This window comes from Abramis brama (assembly GCF_963993115.1).
Source record: "Abramis brama genome assembly, chromosome: 1".
NCBI classification, from domain to species: Eukaryota; Metazoa; Chordata; class Actinopteri; order Cypriniformes; family Leuciscidae; genus Abramis; species Abramis brama.
Window position 1 is genome coordinate 17,366,067 of NC_139963.1, and position 12,206 is coordinate 17,378,272.

General features: G+C 39.8%; 1 protein-coding gene across 1 annotated transcript in view; it reads left to right on the forward strand.

Moving 5' to 3' along the window:
* The window catches only part of LOC311093521 (tripartite motif-containing protein 16-like protein), a 141,894-nt gene that overhangs the window by 63,108 nt on the left and 66,580 nt on the right, over positions 1-12,206 (forward strand). The gene's annotated exons all lie outside the window — the stretch shown is intronic.

Below are 12,206 nucleotides of genomic sequence, written 5' to 3' on the forward strand. Positions count from 1 at the left end.
TACTGTCCCCGATTTTTTTGCTATACTGGAAAAAAAAAGTTATGATGTCGCAAACTTAATGAGGTCAACCCATAATTGGTTCAGAGGCTGTAACTTGTGAACAGTTTGTCACAAAATCATAAAATTGGTGTCTATCGATTCCTTGCGTCATGTCGAATCTGAGGATATCTATTTTGCCAGCATTGGATGTACCACATCATAAGCTATATTAGCATTAAGTTAGCTTAGCATGCTAATCTCGTTAACATGATTTTGTGTGCTCATTCACACACTGAAGCCTCTCCTCTGCAGCTTTGTAAAACATGTCCTCTGGGTGGCGCAAGTGGTTCAACCATGCGTCATGAATCCCGAACCATTGTGGTCGTGGGTTCGAGACCAGTGTGGGGCGACTTTGAAATTGTGTATAAAATAATAATTTAAATTCCTTCCGGCTCTGCACTGCTGTTGGTGCTTAAATGCTAGCTGTGCTGCTGTAATTGATGTGCTTACTGTGCTTGATGTACATTAAATTTCTGATGTTTTGCTCTTCTGGCTCCGCATTGCGCTACAGCGGCTGTTGCTTGCTCTGCCTTGCAGGGCTTGGCCCCGTATTGCTGCTTGCAGCTATATTTAGGGGCCAAGCCCCGAAGGGGCTATGGCACCTATTGTATCTGTTAGTTTTCTTATTAGGGGCCAAGCCCCGAAGGGGCTATGGCACCTATTGTATCTGTTAGTTTTCTTATTATTATTATTATTATTATTCTTCTTCCTCCTCTTGAAGTCTATGGCAGCCCTATGAACCATACATAGGAAAATGATGAAATTTGGCACACTTGTAGTGATGGTAATGAAAAGTAATTGTAGCAATTTTTGAGTCTCTAGGTCCAACTCTATAGCGCCACCAGCAGTTCAAAAATTCAACATTGAAATGGTTATAACTTTTGAACCCTTTGATCTAGAAAAATGAAACTTAGTACACCTGATTCATCTCATCATGCTGATTAGAACCAATATCTTACATTAAGACTCCGCCCATTACAGTAGTGGCCATTTTGAAAAGTACAGTATGCAGTTTTTTTGCTACTCCTCCTTCAAAATTGGTCTAATTTTGTCCAAACATGTACTCAAATGATCTTCGGACTGAGCCGCATAAAAGTACTGTCCCCGATTTTTTTTATTCTTCTCTGATCAAAAGTTATGACGTCGCAAACTTAACGAGGTCGACCCAAAATTGGTTCAGAAGCTATAGCTCGGCCAAACTTTGATCAATCGAAACGAAAATTGGTACACTTCATCGGAAGCATGATCTGAGGTTCCATGCCAAAGTTGTGAACAGCGCCACCTACGGGTCATGAGATATGGAAAATGCATATTTTGGCCAATAACTTATGAACAGTTTGTCAGAAAATTATAAACTTGGTGTCTATCGATTCCTTGGGTCATGACAAATCCGTGGATATCGATTTTGCCATGATGGGATGTACCACGTGTCCGCCATTTTGAATGATGTCATAATTTGCAATATCTTTTAAACTATTTGAAATTTCTTCACCAAATTTGGTATGGATCATCATTAGCATGGCCCGAAGGTACCTGAGAAATTTGATCACAGCGCCACCTAGTGTTCCAGAGATATCATTGTTTTTTGAAAAAACGCTTATAACTTTTGCTAACATTGCTTGAAATTTGATTTCTTTATGTCAATATATTCCTTGGCTTATGCCGATTTCAACGATATCTCATATGTTATTTATCAACAATGTGACTGGCCGCCATATTGGAGTGAATGTAAAACAGTTTTTTCGCTACTCCTCCTTCAAAATTGGTCTAATTTTGTCCAAACATGTACTCAAATGATCTTCGGACTGAGCCGCATAAAAGTACTGTCCCCGATTTTTTTGCTATACTGGAAAAAAAAAGTTATGATGTCGCAAACTTAATGAGGTCAACCCATAATTGGTTCAGAGGCTGTAACTTGTGAACAGTTTGTCACAAAATCATAAAATTGGTGTCTATCGATTCCTTGCGTCATGTCGAATCTGAGGATATCTATTTTGCCAGCATTGGATGTACCACATCATAAGCTATATTAGCATTAAGTTAGCTTAGCATGCTAATCTCGTTAACATGATTTTGTGTGCTCATTCACACACTGAAGCCTCTCCTCTGCAGCTTTGTAAAACATGTCCTCTGGGTGGCGCAAGTGGTTCAACCATGCGTCATGAATCCCGAACCATTGTGGTCGTGGGTTCGAGACCAGTGTGGGGCGACTTTGAAATTGTGTATAAAATAATAATTTAAATTCCTTCCGGCTCTGCACTGCTGTTGGTGCTTAAATGCTAGCTGTGCTGCTGTAATTGATGTGCTTACTGTGCTTGATGTACATTAAATTTCTGATGTTTTGCTCTTCTGGCTCCGCATTGCGCTACAGCGGCTGTTGCTTGCTCTGCCTTGCAGGGCTTGGCCCCGTATTGCTGCTTGCAGCTATATTTATTAGGGGCCAAGCCCCGAAGGGGCAAGGCACCTATTGTATCTGTTAGTTTTCTTATTAGGGGCCAAGCCCCGAAGGGGCAAGGCACCTATTGTATCTGTTAGTTTTCTTATTATTATTATTCTTCTTCTTCTTCTTCTTCTTCTTCTTCCGCCAATGGAAGTCTATGGCAGCCCTATGAACCGTACATAGGAAAATGATGAAATTTGGCACAGTTGTAGAGATAGCCATGAATAGTAATTGGACCAAATTTGGTGTCTCTAGGACCAACTCTATAGCGCCACCACCAGTTCAAAAATTCAACATTGAAATGGTTATAACTTTTGAACCCTTTGATCTAGAGAAATAAAACTTAGTACACTTGATTCATCTCATCATGGTGATCAAAATCAATAGCTTACATTAAGACTCCGCCCATTACAGTAGTAGCCATTTTGTAAAGTACAGTATTCCGTTTTTTCGCTACTCCTCCTTCAAAATTTGTCCAATTTTGTCCAAAATTTGCTCAAATGATCTTTGGACTGAGCCGCATAGAAATGACTGAACAGATTTTTTTTATTCATCTTTGTTCAAAAGTTATGATGTCGCAAACTTAATGAGGTTGACCCAAAATTGGTGTAGAGGCTGTATCTCGGCCAAAGTTTGATCAATCGAAACAAAAATTGATACACTTGATTGGAAGCATTGTTTGAGGGTCCGTGCCAAAGTTGGGAACAGCGCCACCTACGGGTCATGAGATATGGAAAATAGCTATTTTGGTCAATAACTTTTGAACAGTTTGTCAGAAAATCATAAATGTGGTATCTATGGATTCCTTGGGTCATGCCAAATCCATGCATACCGATTTTGCCAGGATGGGATGTACCACGTGTCCGCCATTTTGAATTTTGTCATAATTTGCAATAACTTTTAAACTATTTGACATATCTTCACAAAATTTAGTATGGATCATCGACACAATGTCCTGAAAGTACATGAGAAGATTGAGCACAGCGCCACCTAGTGTTCCAGAGATATAAGGTCTTTTGTAAAAACGCTTATAACTTTTGTAAATATTGTTCAAATTTTGATTTCTTTATGTCATTACATTCTTTGGCTTATGCCGATTCCGTCGATATCTCATTTGTCATTTTCCAACAATGTGACTATCCGCCATATTGGAACAAATGAAAAACAGTTTTTTCGCTACTCCTCCTTCAAATCTTACTCAATTTTGTCCAAAATTTGATCAGATGTTCTTTGGACTGAGCTGCACAGAAATGACTGAACAGATTTTTGATATTCGCTACCGTTCCTGAGATATTCATCTCCGAATTTGACCTAGCCTGTGTATGTTGCCTTATGCCAGTTACCTTAGCATAATAATTGGTTAGCATGCTAACCAGATGCCATTCTTTCTAATGTGGCTCTAGAGCTATCAGGATAACCATAAGCTACATTAGCATTAAGCTAGCTTAGCATGCTAATCTCGTTAACATGTTTTTGTGTGCTTATTCTTACACTGAAGCCTCTCCTCTGCAGCTTTGAAATTTACGTCCTCTGAGTGGCGCAAGTTGTTAAACCATGTGTCATGAATCCCGAACCATTACGGTCGTGGGTTCGATTCCTGTGTGGCACATGTCCAGACTGAAGAGGTACTGTGGCCTTAAGTGGTGGAAAAGTTGTTTTAGTTCCACACATGATGTGTATCTGAGAAAGGATCTCCATAAATATAACATGCAGCAAATTTATATAAAACATCTTCATATTGAGTTCATTTTCACTTGTACTACTAAAACAGCTGTTTTTTTTTTTTTTCAAATTTAGCACACTTGTAGTGATTGTAATGAATAGCAATTGGACCAATTTTAGAGTCTCTAGGACCACCTCTATAGCGCCACCACCAGTTCAAAAATTCAAGGAAGGGCAGGAGAGGGGCAGAGGGGGCAGGAGAGGGGCAGGGGTCAGGAGAGGGGCAGGGATCAGGAGAGGGGCAGGGAGGGGAGTGATGGGGAGAGTTGCTGCTGCTTCAGGGCTTGGCCCCTGTATTGCTGCTTGCAGCTATATTTATTATTATTATTCTTCTTCCTCCTCTTGAAGTCTATGGCAGCCCTATGAACCATACATAGGAAAATGATGAAATTTGGCACACTTGTAGTGATGGTAATGAAAAGTAATTGTAGCAATTTTTGAGTCTCTAGGTCCAACTCTATAGCGCCACCAGCAGTTCAAAAATTCAACATTGAAATGGTTATAACTTTTGAACCCTTTGATCTAGAAAAATGAAACTTAGTACACCTGATTCATCTCATCATGCTGATTAGAACCAATATCTTACATTAAGACTCCGCCCATTACAGTAGTGGCCATTTTGAAAAGTACAGTATGCAGTTTTTTTGCTACTCCTCCTTCAAAATTGGTCTAATTTTGTCCAAACATGTACTCAAATGATCTTCGGACTGAGCCGCATAAAAGTACTGTCCCCGATTTTTTTTATTCTTCTCTGATCAAAAGTTATGACGTCGCAAACTTAACGAGGTCGACCCAAAATTGGTTCAGAAGCTATAGCTCGGCCAAACTTTGATCAATCGAAACGAAAATTGGTACACTTCATCGGAAGCATGATCTGAGGTTCCATGCCAAAGTTGGGAACAGCGCCACCTACGGGTCATGAGATATGGAAAATGCATATTTTGGCCAATAACTTATGAACAGTTTGTCAGAAAATTATAAACTTGGTGTCTATCGATTCCTTGGGTCATGACAAATCCGTGGATATCGATTTTGCCATGATGGGATGTACCACGTGTCCGCCATTTTGAATGATGTCATAATTTGCAATATCTTTTAAACTATTTGAAATTTCTTCACCAAATTTGGTATGGATCATCATTAGCATGGCCCGAAGGTACCTGAGAAATTTGATCACAGCGCCACCTAGTGTTCCAGAGATATCATTGTTTTTTGAAAAAACGCTTATAACTTTTGCTAACATTGCTTGAAATTTGATTTCTTTATGTCAATATATTCCTTGGCTTATGCCGATTTCAACGATATCTCATATGTTATTTATCAACAATGTGACTGGCCGCCATATTGGAGTGAATGTAAAACAGTTTTTTCGCTACTCCTCCTTCAAAATTGGTCTAATTTTGTCCAAACATGTACTCAAATGATCTTCGGACTGAGCCGCATAAAAGTACTGTCCCCGATTTTTTTGCTATACTGGAAAAAAAAAGTTATGATGTCGCAAACTTAATGAGGTCAACCCATAATTGGTTCAGAGGCTGTAACTTGTGAACAGTTTGTCACAAAATCATAAAATTGGTGTCTATCGATTCCTTGCGTCATGTCGAATCTGAGGATATCTATTTTGCCAGCATTGGATGTACCACATCATAAGCTATATTAGCATTAAGTTAGCTTAGCATGCTAATCTCGTTAACATGATTTTGTGTGCTCATTCACACACTGAAGCCTCTCCTCTGCAGCTTTGTAAAACATGTCCTCTGGGTGGCGCAAGTGGTTCAACCATGCGTCATGAATCCCGAACCATTGTGGTCGTGGGTTCGAGACCAGTGTGGGGCGACTTTGAAATTGTGTATAAAATAATAATTTAAATTCCTTCCGGCTCTGCACTGCTGTTGGTGCTTAAATGCTAGCTGTGCTGCTGTAATTGATGTGCTTACTGTGCTTGATGTACATTAAATTTCTGATGTTTTGCTCTTCTGGCTCCGCATTGCGCTACAGCGGCTGTTGCTTGCTCTGCCTTGCAGGGCTTGGCCCCGTATTGCTGCTTGCAGCTATATTTATTATTATTCTTCTTCTTCTTCTTCTTCTTCTTCTTCCGCCAATGGAAGTCTATGGCAGCCCTATGAACCGTACATAGGAAAATGATGAAATTTGGCACAGTTGTAGAGATAGCCATGAATAGTAATTGGACCAAATTTGGTGTCTCTAGGACCAACTCTATAGCGCCACCACCAGTTCAAAAATTCAACATTGAAATGGTTATAACTTTTGAACCCTTTGATCTAGAGAAATAAAACTTAGTACACTTGATTCATCTCATCATGGTGATCAAAATCAATAGCTTACATTAAGACTCCGCCCATTACAGTAGTAGCCATTTTGTAAAGTACAGTATTCCGTTTTTTCGCTACTCCTCCTTCAAAATTTGTCCAATTTTGTCCAAAATTTGCTCAAATGATCTTTGGACTGAGCCGCATAGAAATGACTGAACAGATTTTTTTTATTCATCTTTGTTCAAAAGTTATGATGTCGCAAACTTAATGAGGTTGACCCAAAATTGGTGTAGAGGCTGTATCTCGGCCAAAGTTTGATCAATCGAAACAAAAATTGATACACTTGATTGGAAGCATTGTTTGAGGGTCCGTGCCAAAGTTGGGAACAGCGCCACCTACGGGTCATGAGATATGGAAAATAGCTATTTTGGTCAATAACTTTTGAACAGTTTGTCAGAAAATCATAAATGTGGTATCTATGGATTCCTTGGGTCATGCCAAATCCATGCATACCGATTTTGCCAGGATGGGATGTACCACGTGTCCGCCATTTTGAATTTTGTCATAATTTGCAATAACTTTTAAACTATTTGACATATCTTCACAAAATTTAGTATGGATCATCGACACAATGTCCTGAAAGTACATGAGAAGATTGAGCACAGCGCCACCTAGTGTTCCAGAGATATAAGGTCTTTTGTAAAAACGCTTATAACTTTTGTAAATATTGTTCAAATTTTGATTTCTTTATGTCATTACATTCTTTGGCTTATGCCGATTCCGTCGATATCTCATTTGTCATTTTCCAACAATGTGACTATCCGCCATATTGGAACAAATGAAAAACAGTTTTTTCGCTACTCCTCCTTCAAATCTTACTCAATTTTGTCCAAAATTTGATCAGATGTTCTTTGGACTGAGCTGCACAGAAATGACTGAACAGATTTTTGATATTCGCTACCGTTCCTGAGATATTCATCTCCGAATTTGACCTAGCCTGTGTATGTTGCCTTATGCCAGTTACCTTAGCATAATAATTGGTTAGCATGCTAACCAGATGCCATTCTTTCTAATGTGGCTCTAGAGCTATCAGGATAACCATAAGCTACATTAGCATTAAGCTAGCTTAGCATGCTAATCTCGTTAACATGTTTTTGTGTGCTTATTCTTACACTGAAGCCTCTCCTCTGCAGCTTTGAAATTTACGTCCTCTGAGTGGCGCAAGTTGTTAAACCATGTGTCATGAATCCCGAACCATTACGGTCGTGGGTTCGATTCCTGTGTGGCACATGTCCAGACTGAAGAGGTACTGTGGCCTTAAGTGGTGGAAAAGTTGTTTTAGTTCCACACATGATGTGTATCTGAGAAAGGATCTCCATAAATATAACATGCAGCAAATTTATATAAAACATCTTCATATTGAGTTCATTTTCACTTGTACTACTAAAACAGCTGTTTTTTTTTTTTTTCAAATTTAGCACACTTGTAGTGATTGTAATGAATAGCAATTGGACCAATTTTAGAGTCTCTAGGACCACCTCTATAGCGCCACCACCAGTTCAAAAATTCAAGGAAGGGCAGGAGAGGGGCAGAGGGGGCAGGAGAGGGGCAGGGGTCAGGAGAGGGGCAGGGATCAGGAGAGGGGCAGGGAGGGGAGTGATGGGGAGAGTTGCTGCTGCTTCAGGGCTTGGCCCCTGTATTGCTGCTTGCAGCTATATTTATTATTATTATTATTCTTCTTCCTCCTCTTGAAGTCTATGGCAGCCCTATGAACCATACATAGGAAAATGATGAAATTTGGCACACTTGTAGTGATGGTAATGAAAAGTAATTGTAGCAATTTTTGAGTCTCTAGGTCCAACTCTATAGCGCCACCAGCAGTTCAAAAATTCAACATTGAAATGGTTATAACTTTTGAACCCTTTGATCTAGAAAAATGAAACTTAGTACACCTGATTCATCTCATCATGCTGATTAGAACCAATATCTTACATTAAGACTCCGCCCATTACAGTAGTGGCCATTTTGAAAAGTACAGTATGCAGTTTTTTTGCTACTCCTCCTTCAAAATTGGTCTAATTTTGTCCAAACATGTACTCAAATGATCTTCGGACTGAGCCGCATAAAAGTACTGTCCCCGATTTTTTTTATTCTTCTCTGATCAAAAGTTATGACGTCGCAAACTTAACGAGGTCGACCCAAAATTGGTTCAGAAGCTATAGCTCGGCCAAACTTTGATCAATCGAAACGAAAATTGGTACACTTCATCGGAAGCATGATCTGAGGTTCCATGCCAAAGTTGGGAACAGCGCCACCTACGGGTCATGAGATATGGAAAATGCATATTTTGGCCAATAACTTATGAACAGTTTGTCAGAAAATTATAAACTTGGTGTCTATCGATTCCTTGGGTCATGACAAATCCGTGGATATCGATTTTGCCATGATGGGATGTACCACGTGTCCGCCATTTTGAATGATGTCATAATTTGCAATATCTTTTAAACTATTTGAAATTTCTTCACCAAATTTGGTATGGATCATCATTAGCATGGCCCGAAGGTACCTGAGAAATTTGATCACAGCGCCACCTAGTGTTCCAGAGATATCATTGTTTTTTGAAAAAACGCTTATAACTTTTGCTAACATTGCTTGAAATTTGATTTCTTTATGTCAATATATTCCTTGGCTTATGCCGATTTCAACGATATCTCATATGTTATTTATCAACAATGTGACTGGCCGCCATATTGGAGTGAATGTAAAACAGTTTTTTCGCTACTCCTCCTTCAAAATTGGTCTAATTTTGTCCAAACATGTACTCAAATGATCTTCGGACTGAGCCGCATAAAAGTACTGTCCCCGATTTTTTTGCTATACTGGAAAAAAAAAGTTATGATGTCGCAAACTTAATGAGGTCGACCCATAATTGGTTCAGAGGCTGTAACTTGTGAACAGTTTGTCACAAAATCATAAAATTGGTGTCTATCGATTCCTTGCGTCATGTCGAATCTGAGGATATCTATTTTGCCAGCATTGGATGTACCACATCATAAGCTATATTAGCATTAAGTTAGCTTAGCATGCTAATCTCGTTAACATGATTTTGTGTGCTCATTCACACACTGAAGCCTCTCCTCTGCAGCTTTGTAAAACATGTCCTCTGGGTGGCGCAAGTGGTTCAACCATGCGTCATGAATCCCGAACCATTGTGGTCGTGGGTTCGAGACCAGTGTGGGGCGACTTTGAAATTGTGTATAAAATAATAATTTAAATTCCTTCCGGCTCTGCACTGCTGTTGGTGCTTAAATGCTAGCTGTGCTGCTGTAATTGATGTGCTTACTGTGCTTGATGTACATTAAATTTCTGATGTTTTGCTCTTCTGGCTCCGCATTGCGCTACAGCGGCTGTTGCTTGCTCTGCCTTGCAGGGCTTGGCCCCGTATTGCTGCTTGCAGCTATTTAGGGGCCAAGCCCCGAAGGGGCTATGGCACCTATTGTATCTGTTAGTTTTCTTATTATTATTAGGGGCCAAGCCCCGAAGGGGCTATGGCACCTATTGTATCTGTTAGTTTTCTTATTAGGGGCCAAGCCCCGAAGGGGCTATGGCACCTATTGTATCTGTTAGTTTTCTTATTAGGGGCCAAGCCCCGAAGGGGCTATGGCACCTATTGTATCTGTTAGTTTTCTTATTATTATTAGGGGCCAAGCCCCGAAGGGGCTATGGCACCTATTGTATCTGTTAGTTTTCTTATTATTATTAGGGGCCAAGCCCCGAAGGGGCTATGGCACCTATTGTATCTGTTAGTTTTCTTATTAGGGGCCAAGCCCCGAAGGGGCTATGGCACCTATTGTATCTGTTAGTTTTCTTATTATTATTAGGGGCCAAGCCCCGAAGGGGCTATGGCACCTATTGTATCTGTTAGTTTTCTTATTATTAGGGGCCAAGCCCCGAAGGGGCTATGGCACCTATTGTATCTGTTAGTTTTCTTATTATTATTATTATTATTATTCTTCTTCCTCCTCTTGAAGTCTATGGCAGCCCTATGAACCATACATAGGAAAATGATGAAATTTGGCACACTTGTAGTGATGGTAATGAAAAGTAATTGTAGCAATTTTTGAGTCTCTAGGTCCAACTCTATAGCGCCACCAGCAGTTCAAAAATTCAACATTGAAATGGTTATAACTTTTGAACCCTTTGATCTAGAAAAATGAAACTTAGTACACCTGATTCATCTCATCATGCTGATTAGAACCAATATCTTACATTAAGACTCCGCCCATTACAGTAGTGGCCATTTTGAAAAGTACAGTATGCAGTTTTTTTGCTACTCCTCCTTCAAAATTGGTCTAATTTTGTCCAAACATGTACTCAAATGATCTTCGGACTGAGCCGCATAAAAGTACTGTCCCCGATTTTTTTTATTCTTCTCTGATCAAAAGTTATGACGTCGCAAACTTAACGAGGTCGACCCAAAATTGGTTCAGAAGCTATAGCTCGGCCAAACTTTGATCAATCGAAACGAAAATTGGTACACTTCATCGGAAGCATGATCTGAGGTTCCATGCCAAAGTTGGGAACAGCGCCACCTACGGGTCATGAGATATGGAAAATGCATATTTTGGCCAATAACTTATGAACAGTTTGTCAGAAAATTATAAACTTGGTGTCTATCGATTCCTTGGGTCATGACAAATCCGTGGATATCGATTTTGCCATGATGGGATGTACCACGTGTCCGCCATTTTGAATGATGTCATAATTTGCAATATCTTTTAAACTATTTGAAATTTCTTCACCAAATTTGGTATGGATCATCATTAGCATGGCCCGAAGGTACCTGAGAAATTTGATCACAGCGCCACCTAGTGTTCCAGAGATATCATTGTTTTTTGAAAAAACGCTTATAACTTTTGCTAACATTGCTTGAAATTTGATTTCTTTATGTCAATATATTCCTTGGCTTATGCCGATTTCAACGATATCTCATATGTTATTTATCAACAATGTGACTGGCCGCCATATTGGAGTGAATGTAAAACAGTTTTTTCGCTACTCCTCCTTCAAAATTGGTCTAATTTTGTCCAAACATGTACTCAAATGATCTTCGGACTGAGCCGCATAAAAGTACTGTCCCCGATTTTTTTGCTATACTGGAAAAAAAAAGTTATGATGTCGCAAACTTAATGAGGTCAACCCATAATTGGTTCAGAGGCTGTAACTTGTGAACAGTTTGTCACAAAATCATAAAATTGGTGTCTATCGATTCCTTGCGTCATGTCGAATCTGAGGATATCTATTTTGCCAGCATTGGATGTACCACATCATAAGCTATATTAGCATTAAGTTAGCTTAGCATGCTAATCTCGTTAACATGATTTTGTGTGCTCATTCACACACTGAAGCCTCTCCTCTGCAGCTTTGTAAAACATGTCCTCTGGGTGGCGCAAGTGGTTCAACCATGCGTCATGAATCCCGAACCATTGTGGTCGTGGGTTCGAGACCAGTGTGGGGCGACTTTGAAATTGTGTATAAAATAATAATTTAAATTCCTTCCGGCTCTGCACTGCTGTTGGTGCTTAAATGCTAGCTGTGCTGCTGTAATTGATGTGCTTACTGTGCTTGATGTACATTAAATTTCTGATGTTTTGCTCTTCTGGCTCCGCATTGCGCTACAGCGGCTGTTGCTTGCTCTGCCTTGCAGGGCTTGGCCCCGTATTGCTGCTTGC